General features: G+C 34.5%; 1 long non-coding RNA gene across 1 annotated transcript in view; it reads right to left on the bottom strand.

Moving 5' to 3' along the window:
* LOC136846514 (uncharacterized) overlaps positions 1–12753 on the bottom strand; it is a 41285-nt gene extending 28532 nt beyond the window's left edge. Inside the window, exon 1 of the long non-coding RNA XR_010855424.1 lies at positions 12727–12753. This is a non-coding gene — a long non-coding RNA (uncharacterized lncRNA). The remainder of the gene's footprint in view (positions 1–12726) is intronic.
* Between the last annotated feature and the right edge of the window lie 272 nt (positions 12754–13025).

Genomic DNA, 13025 nt, shown 5'->3' with positions numbered 1-13025 from the left:
CAGCTCTTTCCTCATCTTCTCTCTCCGCTTTTCATCGAGATAGACGATGTAGACCTCATTCACATTTTTTCATCTTCCAGTTCGAGTATTTTTCCTTTGTTCTTTTCAAGTTCTGTTTCTTGGCGAGAGAGGAAGTCCTCCAGTTGTTCGATATCCTTTTCTTTCTTAATCATGGCATCCTTCCATTCTTCATTTTTCTTCTTTAGGCGTTCGTTACTCGAGGAAAGGTCTTTATTTTTGCTTTCAATTTTCCTTATCATTTCCTGAGCATCAACAAGAGCTTTTCGAAGCTCTTCAAGACAGGACCACGCTTTCCTTAACTCCTTCTTTAAATCCTCATTCTTTTGGATATGAAATTCTTCCTTCCAAATGGTGTCATCAGTTTCTACCTGGCTAGTCAGTCCTCCAAAAACATATTTAGCAATATCATGTCCAAAGTTTTGAACTCCCTTATAAGCAATAAGACTGATCCAAAACGACTCATAGCCAACAATTGAGCACAAGCGCTTTTCAATACTGGAAACATGGTTGCCTTTCCTTCTGCTTCTTCAAAGCACATCATTTTATTTGTATATGATTCTAACGGAGACTGGAATAAAAAAGGGAGAAAAAGACAAATTTCCAATATATGTTTTGAGAAAAATGTTGGAGTCTTCAGTTCAGGCGAAATAAGATTCCAGAGGAAAAGAATTTGTCTCTTGCACATGCTTCTAGAAATGGACTCGGAATCTAGACTAAAAATACTGACCAGAGCTAAAATTACTTAATTATTGGTGTCTCTCATTCAATCTGCTGTATAAACCATTGAATAAAACCGTTAAGAGCCTCATATCTATGCATACAAAATGGAATTAATAAAGTAATGGCATTTTACCTTATATAAACGCTCGTATTCATGCTCATTCATTCATACATACACACACATAAATATATATGTCTGTGTGTGCGTGTGTATGTGTGTATGTATATATATATATATATATATATATATATATATATATATATATATATATATATATATATATATATATATATATGTGTGTGTGTGTGTGTGTGTGTGTGTGTGTGTAAAAGGTCATATAGCTGCAGGCTTCTTATAGCTGCAATCAAGGGGGCCATCTAGGAAAAGGCATACCGTATATCACATCACAGTTTATTATTTATGAATGTCACATTACATCATCAAGGCTAAACTTTTTAGCTCAGTTTACCCTTCATGGTGAAATGTGACATTGCTAAATGCCGCCTGCAATAATAATGATATGATATACATATGCCTTTTCCTGGAAGCCCCTTTGATAGCAATATATTAACTTCCGGAGCAACAGCTCGAAGAACTATCCAAGGCGGGTCAGGGAAAGGCACTGTCCATATGCATTTTAATATACTATGCCGACGTTTCACAACTCCTCATAGTTGCATTTTCGAGGCTGCAAACAGCGAACATGGCAATCAGTAAACTAATAAAATCAGAACTACAAATTAAAATTACAATAAAACATTCAGAACAAAATGACTAAAACCTATCCTAAAGGAACAAGCAACAGGTTGTGACAACCTACCCAGAAGGAAGCTAAAAACAAACTACTGTACTCGCGTTGAATATTACAAAAGAGAGAGAGAAAAGCAAATAAACAAATATACATACAGACAGAGACGAAACAGCTCAACAAGACCATCAGGCAATGAACAAATGTGTAGAGGATGTTTGGGAGTTTAACGGTGGTACAGTAAATTTGATAATAATAGATCCAAGTATTGTTAAATCATGTTCTTTTTGTACTTGTCCTATTATCGAAAAATCTTTATTTTCTATCAAAGTTTTCCATATCTTGGAATGATTCCTAATATTAGACTGTTCAGGGCTGGTCAATCTGCTCCCGGTTCTGAAGCTGACCCCTCAATGAGCATCAGTGCGTACTCGCAACAGCCTATTAGTAGATCCGACATAGACCCCTGACTACATCTGGGGCACTTGTACTTATATATAACGTTGGATCTTTATCTAACCACCATTTAAAACAACAAAATAAAATCAACACTTTATTTTTAGTTGTCTCTTATTTAATTCGCTGAAGACAAAAATAAATGAAAAAATCCAAAATGAATGGTTACCATTTAAGTAGAGTTTGTTATTACTCTTTTGTGAAATATTAAACGTAATGATAGTAGTGGGTAATACGTTACAGAACTGCCAGCTCCAGTCAAAAGGAACACAATAGTTTTTTTAATACACAGAGAAACTAAAAATAAAGTACTAAAACATGAGAGAAATACGAGACATTTTTGGTGAACACCCACCAGAATATATGAAAGTATAAAAACATTCAGTGTACTCTGTTTGCTGAGATTTTTGCCTGTGAAGACATATTACTGACTTTATGATATAAAAGAAAAAACATTATTAGAAACGGGACATTTCAGTATGGGTGACCAGCAGTTGCTTGCTAACTGGTCTTTCAATCAGGAAGGTTAAGCTGGGTTAAAAGGCTATTGTAACAGCAGCTGGTGAGTACTGAGCAAGGCTACATTATGCCGCATCAACAAAATGTGGACGCTTACACTTTACAAACCAAGTATCATGCACTGAATTCTAAAGCAAAAAAGACAAAAAGTTAAGCAGTATGCACTAATATATAAAACACAATTGCCAAAATGAGAAATGTGGGCCTCGCCAACCTTTATAAATTGGGATGGCCACGACCAGTCTTAGGACTACAACAAAAAACACCTGCACCTTTCCATTCCCAAGGCTTTACAAATTAAATGGTAAAAACAGTCAATTTACAATATTAAAAATTATTCATAATACCATTAAAAATATTATACACGCACACAATAATATACTGTACATACACACATTCACACACATACATACATATATATACTGTATTTATATATATATATATATATATATATATATATATATATATATATATATATATATATATATATATATATATATATATATATATATATACATACATACATACATATATATATATATATATATATATATATATATATATATACATACATACATACATACATATATATATATATATATATATATATATATAAACACTAAGCTAAAAATGTCGTCTGATATCCAATTCCCTCTACTTCGGAAATAATACCAAGGGGGAATTATAATTGATAAGTGGTTTTTCACCTGACATGACATCCGTGTGGTCTAGTCTAGAGTGTCCACTGAACGCTGTTGGTTCTCAATGTCCGGCAGTTTGATAGTGTCAAGTGACTAACCACCTATTAATTATAATCCCCATTCGGTATTATTTTCAAGGTAGAGTGAAATGGATATTATACAAAGAAAAGAATTTAATGTTCATATATATATATATATATATATATATATATATATAAATATATATATAATATATATATATATATATATATATGTGTGTGTGTGTGTGTGTGTGTATGTCCAATGTATGTTTTATATATATGTATATATATATATATTGTCACAAAGTGATTAATACCTGGTTATTACACAAATAATAAAACCAAGAAATTTACCTCACTTCAGCCAGATACTTGAAACCTCATAACAATTGTCAAAAATTGCCATTTATTCCCCTTGAATAAAATTTCCTAGTTTTCTTGAATACTTATTTTGATGTATTTCCCAGTTTCTATGAAAAAAATACGTTGATGTGATTGTTTGCTCCACAGAAGAAGTTTTTATTATATTAACTATAGCAATGAGTTTGTATAAATTAGTACATTAATATTTAAAGTAGTAAAACATTTTTTTCGCAAATTTTATCCATCTCTATAAAATTAAATGACGTCTGATTGCAGTGTTGTCAAACTTCTTCCTGTGGAGAATGTATATGTTATTTCCTTGTTGTAAGGGCACATGCCAGTAGTTTAAGCTTGCCTTCTGGACGAAACCCTTTTTTTTTATGTTGAGTTACGATTAAACAACTTAATGTTTCAAACATTTTTTAGTTGATGGTTTGTTACGTAACCCTGTAGTTTTGTAGATGTGACAACTGTGCTATCCAATGTTTGCTCCCGAGTTTTCTTCCAGGGTGAGAACATGAAGCTCTGCCTGTTTCGCAGCATACTCCAGAAAGGCAAGTTGTAGAAGAAATTCTCGTAAAATCCAGCCCCATCACCTCGTGAACTGTCGTCTATGATTGCAGTAATTTCTTCATAAGAATATTCTGAAATCCCTTTTTCTTGCCATTTATGTTTTCCTCTATCGAAGTAACGTAACGTTTTGTCAATTTTTTTGCAGTAATATGTTAATGTTTTCTTGCTTCTTAATGTAACTTGGATGATTGTTGTGTCCTTTAAATATTAATCACCCAAAAAGAATTGGTGCAGGAAATATAGTTGATTGCTTCTCAACTGCACTTTGTTGGAAAGAATATAATGTTTCTTGACTTCATGGTACATTTAAGTAAGTTAGTAAACTCCTCAGCACTGTAACTTGGTCTCATTCAAAGCTAGGGCAGGAGGGCTTAAGGTTGAATGAAATCGTACCGAATGTGGGCCTAAAACTTTAAAGTTTCACCACATTCTTTTGCTAGTTATAGTAGTGCTTTGCTTTGGTCCTTCGAACGAACCGGATGCCATAACGATTCACAAAGGATTTTTTTTGGGATGTTAAAGATAATTTACGATAAAGTTCACGTTGGTGATGGATGGCTATAAAGTCATTCTAGTGTAGCTGGCACGTGTCCAAAGTTATTTGGTGAGCAGGGTTATTGAATTACTTGGAGTGTTTTGCCAAGTAATCTATTGTTTATGGAACATTATTGTTCGTATTTAGTGATCACTCTGTAAAGAAATTCTTGTTGAATTTCGTAGCCATTTTTGAACTTAGGTTTTCGTGACCAGATTTATTTTGTGAAGTGATGATTACTTGAAGTGTTTTGCCAAGTAATCTATTGTTTATGGAACATTATTGTTCGTATTTAGTGAATACTCTGTGAAGAAATTCTTGTTGAATTTCGTAGCCATTTTTGAACTTAGGTTTTCGTGATCAGATTTATTTTGTGAAGTGATGAAGAGCACGTGGTCAAATTATCTATCATTCAGTGAATGTTATTCGACCTATGAATAAGATTAGTTATATTTTCAATCAGGTTTTAGATAATTTGCCATACAATTTTGATATTTGAGCAAGTTTCTTATTGATCCATTTAACAAGATAATGGATTCCAAGATTAGGTAGTTATTGAAAGGGAAATTATTTCATACAAGATTTGCTTGATGAGGCAGGTAACTGCATTGGTGATACTGATACACCAAAATCGACCCTTGTAATGTATGAACGTTGTCTTATTGAGGGTCTACGACGTTTTGAAGATAGTTGGTCACAGAATGTGACGATTATTTCACAGGATAGTGAATATGATAGTTTATGTAGAAGTTATAGAGCAATAACTAGATGTGTATGAAAGCTATTGCTACTGCACAGAAAACTATGAGCGAGATTGACACGGAGATATAAATCAACAGCCCGCTTTGCCTCCTCCTTCGGCTCCCATTAACCCTCTCCTCCCCTAAACTCCCAGCAATTAAGATACCTGAATTTAGCGGTGGGGAAGAACAATGGCTTGCATTTTGGGATATATTTAACAGTTTAGTTCACGATCGTATGGATATTTCCAATGTGATTAAGTTTTCTACCCTCAGAGCTAGTTTAAAGGATAACGCCTTTAAAGCCATAGAAGGTTTGCCTGTCACTAATGCCAATTATTCAGTAGCTATTCAGACCCCTTAAGGAGAAGTATGATAATAAGGACAAATTGAAACGTAGACTTATGTCCAAATTAACGCATTTAGTCCCTCCCAGTCATACAATAGAGGATTTGAACACGTTCAAATTGGAATATGAGAAGATTATCTTACAAATGAACACATTGAATTTAGATGTAGAGGCCATGAACCCCATTTTCTCTAGTATAATATGCGAGAAATTATCACCTGAAACACGTAAGGCTATAGCTAATAAACATAATAGTATGTCTCTTGATTTTAAAGCAAATTTCCTCAGGTTTGAAATATGTTTGTGAATTAATGGAATTTTGTTACGAAGGTGAGAATTCTAATAAGAGAAAACGTGATCAGGGTAACTATTCTAAAGTGATTCCTCAAATGTGCAAAACGTGCAGAGAGCACAACCAAGTAACAGTAAGCCTAGTAATAGTAGTTCTTACCATAATTGTGTGTTTTTGCTCGTCGAACCATGCCTCTCATGATTGTAAGACTTTCAAAACCATTGATAGTAGAAGGGACATAGTTAAATATTTAAGATTGTGCTTTGCTTGCCTCAAAGGAGGTCATTTATTCTCTGAATGTAGAAACAAACCGAAATGTAATATATGTGATGGGCCTCATTACCCGATGATTTGTAAGAAAACAGAAACCCTGTTAATCCTGCTCCACCAAAGTTGAGTGTAAATAGTACTAATGTTAGTAAGTCAAATGTTAGTTCTGGGAAATCTCATAATGATTCTAAAGGTGCTGTAAGTAAAGGCGATTCCCCAGTAGTTATGACTGCTTCTTTGGGTATTGATCATTCTCAGACTAATAAGAGTTCTGTTTCGACTGCTCTTCCTACTGCTAATGTAATTGTGTCAGGGAATGGACATCGTTCCTTTGGGAGAGCACTCTTTGATTCTGGTGCACAAAGAACGTTTATTGCAACGGAATTAGTTCAATTTTAGTCTACCGTCCATTTGGCAACAGTAGCCTTAAAAGGTAAAACCATTTGGCAGTGATGCCATGGAAGTTAATTGTAATATAGTAAGAGTTGTGGTGAGACTAGGTAAGATTCGTACTGTCATTAATGCCATTGCATTCGATAGAGTTAATTCAGAATTTATTCTCCAGGTTTAAGTAAGTCAGCTGCGTTCTTGACGAGTAAAGGCATAAAAATTAGCAGATAATGATTTAAATTCAGATGAAGTGAATGGTATAGAATTAGTCATTGGAGCTGATTACTATGGAAAATTCATTCACAACAGTCAAATTTGCTCTGGAATACAGATATTGAATAGTTCTGGTGGTGCACTAATTTTTGACCTCTTCCTAGTTGGTCTTTGACAATGTAGAATCTAATGAGATTACTACATCAAATGTATGTTGTTCAAGAATAGAAGTAGAGGAAATCCTATTAATTCTTGTTGTGAAGTTAGAAAATTATGGGATTTAGAAAGTGTTGGTATCCGTCAATCTGAAATTAGTCCTGAAGAAAGAGAATCAGTTAAGTGTTTTAAGGATAAAGCAAAAAGGGTTGACAATAAGTATGAAGTGTCCTTGCCATTTAAAGATGAAAATAGACCGCCTGTTAATTATAGAATAGCCAGTGGTCAATTAAATTCCTCGCTACATAGATTCGAATCTGACCCCTCCTTGTATGCTCATTATGATAAGATTATCAAAGATTGTTCAGTCTGGGTTTATAGAATTAATTCCCTCAGGCTCCCCTATTATAGGGCATTATTTACCCCACCATGCTGTATTGAAGGATTCAGAAACAACTCCCATTCGAATAGTTTTTAATGCTTCTTCCAAGGCTAAAGGAGAACTTTCTTAAATGATTGTTTATTAACTGGTCCCTCATTAACTACTAAACTTTTTGATGCCCTGTTGAGTTTCCGTACAAACCCAAGCTGTGATTTCAGATATCAGTAAAGCCTTTTTAAGGATAGGCATTTCACCTGACTGTCGTGATTATTGCAGATTTCTATGGATAACTGATCCCTCCGATTTGAAGTCTACTGTAACTTACCGGTTTTGTGTAGTTTGTTTTGGAGCCACATGCTCCCCTTTCTCTTGCAGCAAACCCTTTGCATCATTTATCTTTACATGATAATCCCCTTGCATCATCTCTGATGAAGAATTTCTATGTAGATAATTTTTAGTAAAACTTACAAGGATGTCAGTCTTGATGGATGAGTATCCAGTAATAAATGAGATTCTTGAAGATGCTAATATGCCTCTACAAGAATGGGTCAGTAATGATTCAGAGTTTAACAGAACCATAGATGTTATCAAAGAAAGAGTGAATGTTTTGGGTTTAGGAGTGGTATCTAACACAAGATGAGATGTCACTGAAGGAAGTAAATTGTGAGTATAGAGGACCTTTAACCAAGCGAAAGGTTTTATCAGTAATAGCTCGAATGTTTGATCCTCTGGGATTATTGTCACCAATACAGGTGAGAGGTAAATATTTTCTTAAATGTTTGTGGAGTAACTACGGGTGGGATGACCCTTTGCCAGAATCATTATGTTCAAGGTTTGATGAAATTTGCAAGTGTATTAGAAATGTAGAAAGTTTAAAGTTTCCTAGGTTTGTTGTACATCCTGATTGTTCCCACTTACATGTATTTTGTGATGCCTCTAACAAGGCATATGGATTTTGCTGCCTATGTGATTGATTTCAAGAGAAGTGTAAGCAGTTTACTGGTCAGTAAGTGTAAGTTGCACCAAACCCTAAACAGACTATTCCGCGTTTGGAATTGACAGCCTTGTCCTTGGTGCGAAACTTGCTGGAAGATTAATGCAGAATAATGATTTGAGATTGAGTTCTTGCACTCTCTGGAGTGACTCCATGGTTTCTATTTGTTGGGTGAAGAACAATAATAGTAAAATCCCCTATGTACGAAACAGAGTCACTGAAATTAATGAATTCAAGTTTCCATACGGTATACCCTCTAAGGATAATCCAGCTGATATTCTATCCAGAGGTAGTTTAGTAAAGATTTAGCGCAAAAATTCCTTATGGTGGAATGGCCCTAAATGGCTTTTAACTGGTGATTATCCCCAATCTTTAGCTACAGAAACTGTGCATGTTAATGAAATTCTTTCAGAACCTAAGTTTGTTAACCCTCCAACCCCATTAATTGACATCCCACGTTACAGTAATTTAAGTAAGCTTAAACGTATCATGAGGTCAATATTGCTTTTTCTTAATAAATGCAGTAAAGGTTCTAAGTTTGTTGTTAACGAAATGAAAGCACTTGTCCTTCTTGAACAGAAGCAACATTTTTCTACTACCAGAATGTACCTCTGTGATAAGAATTCACATGGAGTGTCCATGGATATTAAGAATTTCTGTAATCAGTTGAACTTATTTGTTGATGAGGAAAATCTAATTAGGTCTCAGGGTCGCAAGAAAAACGCTTCCATGTCTTATGATACTCAGTGCCCAATGTTATTGCCTTCCAGAAGTTATTTAACAGTGTTGATAGTTGAACATTTGCATAGACATCATCACCATTGTGGTGTCAATTCTGTACTGGTATTGTTGAGGGAAACTTTTTGGGTACCGAAAGCACGACAAGTTATCAAATCAATTCTGTCAAAGTGTGTTTTGTGTCAGAAGTTAACCAAGAAACGGTTGTGTTTGCCTCCTCCTCCACCATTACCCACAGAAAGAGTGAGATATGATAGATCTTTCCAATCAGTAGGAGTTGATTATACTGGTGCTATTAATGTTTTTTGATCATGAGACTGGCTTGGAGGAGAAGGTCTTTATATGTCTATTTACCTGTACTACGAGCAGGGCAGTTCATTTTGAATTGACTCATTCCATGACTGCTTCCGATTTCCTACTGGCTTTTCGACGCTTTGTAGCATATCATTCTCTGCCGAGTCTGATTATATCTGACAATGGTAGGAATTTTGTTGGATTTAATAATTTCCTGAAGGAAATTGTGGATGAACCAGAGGTAAAGTCATACCTTGAAGGAAATTGTGTTAATTGGAAATTATTACATCGCGAGCCCTGGTCTGAGGCTTTTATGAACGCCTTATTGGTGTTCTAAAGGGATGTTTGTCCAAAGCCTTATATCACAAACGTGTATCCTTTGAAGAGTTGAGAACTCTACTTGTTGAGTTCAAGCTGTGATAAATTCTCGACCACTGACTTATCTCTCCTCTGATCGAGATTGTGAGGCTTTGACTCCCTCCATGTTACTTTATGGGCGAAATATTTGTATTTCCTCCTCTAACAATTCAGCAACTGATGACCCAGATTTTCATGAGTTCAAGTGATCTTAGAGAACAATATTTTAGATTATCATCAGTGCTAAGAAAAATTTGAGAACTCTTGGAAAAAGAGACTATTTAGTGTCCTTTGAGAGAGACATTTTAATTCTAGTGATTATCTCTCTGCAAATGTGAAAGTTGGGACATAGTGATGGTAGACTTAGATGATCATCTGGGAAAGGCTATAGATCCCTCCCCTCTCATTGGGTAAGGTTACCCAGCTGTTTCCATCGTCTGATGGTGTGATTAGGTCTGTAGAAGTGAGAGTGAATAATAAACTATACATGAGATCAATCACAAAGCTCGTACTTCTGGAATTACCCGAGAGGGAATTTGATAGTGTCGTAACTCAGGAGCCAGATAGTGTGCCTCTGAGTGGTACTAGACCTCGGCGTGCAGCAGCAATCCGCTGTGATCAAGAGAGAAAGGATTTAATTTCTATGGATGTACTCTAAAATGTATATTTGATTTGAATTTTGATGTGTTAAGATGGTCACAGCTGCATAGCGTTATTCAATTGAATTCGCCCTGGGTGCAGTTGTGATTACTTCTAATTATGATTCTTTCTTGGGGAGAATGTCAAGAATTGCCATTTATTCCCTTTGAATAAAATTTCCTAGTTTTCTTGAATACTTATTTTGATGTATTTCCCAGTTTCTATGAAAAAATACGTTGATGTGATTGTTTGCTCCACAGAAGAAGTTTTTATTATATTAACTATAGCAATGAGTTTGTATAAATTAGTACATTAATATTTAAAGTAGTAAAACACCTTTTCGCAAATTTTATCCATCTCTATAAAATTAAATGGTCTGATTGCAGTGTTGTCAAACTTCTTCCTGTGGAGAATGTATATGTTATTTCCTTGTTGTAAGGGCACATGCCAGTAGTTTAAGCTTGCCTTCTGGACGAAACCCTTTTTTTGTATGTTGGGTTACGATTAAACAACTTAATGTTTGTGTTTTAGTTGATGGTTTGTTACGTAACCCTGTAGTTTTGTAGATGTGACAACTGTGCTATCCAATGTACTGCTCCGAGTTTTCTTCCAGGGTGAGAACATGAAGCTCTGCCTGTTTCTGCAGCATACTCCAGAAAGGCAAGTTGTAGAAGAAATTCTCGTAAAATCCAGCCCCATCACCTCGTGAACTGTCGTCGTGATTGCAGTAATTTCTTCATAAGAATATTCTGAAATCCCCTTTTCTTGCCATTTATGTTTTCCTCTATCGAAGTAACGTAACGTTTTGTCAATTTTTGCAGTAATATGTTAATGTTTTCTTGCTTCTTAATGTAACTTGGATGATTGTTGTGTCCTTTAAATATTAATTATATGTGTTAAACTTTTTAAATGCGTATTTGTGAACCCGTGTGGCATCCCAAAAAGAATTGGTGCAGGAAATATAGTTGATTGTTTCTCAACTGCACTTTGTTGGAAAAAGAATATAATGTTTCTTGACTTCATGGTACATTTAAGTAAGTTAGTAAACTCCTCAGCACTGTAACTTGGTCTCATTCAAAGCTAGGCAGGAGGGCTTAAGGTTGAATGAAATCGTACCGAATGTGGGCCTAAAACTTTAAAGTTTCACCACAACAATAATATTAAGACTGAATACTCTAAAGGTGCAGTGATCCCTTAAAACTTGCTTAACACTTGAAAAATCAATCTAAATTTATCAAGTTATGGGTGAGGTAACAACTGATAAGCTATAAACAGACTAGGGGAAAAAGGGCATCACTCCATCAAATACTATAATTGTTTCCCTGGTTCTACTTCACTTTGATAAAGGAGAATTAATCAGATATATCACTTACCTTGAATACACACACAAATATCTCTAACCACTGGTGGTCAAAATGAAACACTGTACTTTTAAAACTTTAAACAGACAAATTTATTTCTAAGTTCAAAAGTTATAAGTAGAGTTCACAGTCTCAAAAAGATTTACTATTACATGACAACAGTGTAAGATTTAAGTATTTCTTAACCAAGATTAACTCACAAAACTTTAATTTATCAAGAAATCAATTTAATTAAGCAAAGTTCAAATGATTAACACTCACTCCAGATTATAATGTAAATTTTAATAATTGAAATTAACACAAATGTTCACTGAAATCTTAATAATTGAAACCAACATAAGTATTCACTGAAATCTCAATGAAACCAACACCAACAAAACACTAATTAATCATCAACACAAACTTTGGGAAACACCGTGAAATTATAAACACATGAGCATATGATAATAATATGAAAACATGGACATATAAGAAAGTAATATGCAGAAATAAATATACCAACAGCAATTTCACTAAGACAAAATATTTTTAAAGATTATATCAATCTTTCAAAAGATTACCTTCACTTTTAAAAAGATTAAACTCACCTCTTACTAAAATCACAACTATCTTTCACCAAGACAACACTTCAGTTTTAAACATGATACAATACAAGTAAATGAGCACATTACCTTACTCCATTTTGTAATCTATAAAACACACTTTTTCACAATGGCTGTAGAACACAAATATTTTAAACCATTTTCAAAAAATATTATACCTCATGGGAGAGTTTTACAAAACTTATATATCTAGGAGAGAAACCACAGTTTTACACCCTCCTATATGAATAATAATTGAGAGAGAGAGAGAGAGAGAGAGAGAGAGAGAGAGAGAGAGAGAGAGAGATCTTACTAAAACCAGATTCCTTTCCTAACTAACTAGTTCTCGTCCACCAACATCTGTTACACCTACAAACCTGGGCTGCCAGTTAGTCATTTCAAATCTTAGAATAACCTGAGACCCTTCTTATACATTCTAGAATACCCAGAATACAGAATTCTCCTTCTACAAACAGAATACATGGAATACAGAATAAACACAATATTCTTTGGGAAGGAAATATGTTTGGCCCTTTATCTAAATGATTGGAGGATCACTTCTTGGCTAGACACTTGTCCAAACAAAGGCCAATTTGCAAGCAATCTGCGGCC

This window comes from Macrobrachium rosenbergii, chromosome 15 (assembly GCF_040412425.1).
Source record: "Macrobrachium rosenbergii isolate ZJJX-2024 chromosome 15, ASM4041242v1, whole genome shotgun sequence".
Classification (NCBI taxonomy): Eukaryota; Metazoa; Arthropoda; class Malacostraca; order Decapoda; family Palaemonidae; genus Macrobrachium; species Macrobrachium rosenbergii.
This window is presented reverse-complemented; position numbering and strand designations above follow the sequence as displayed.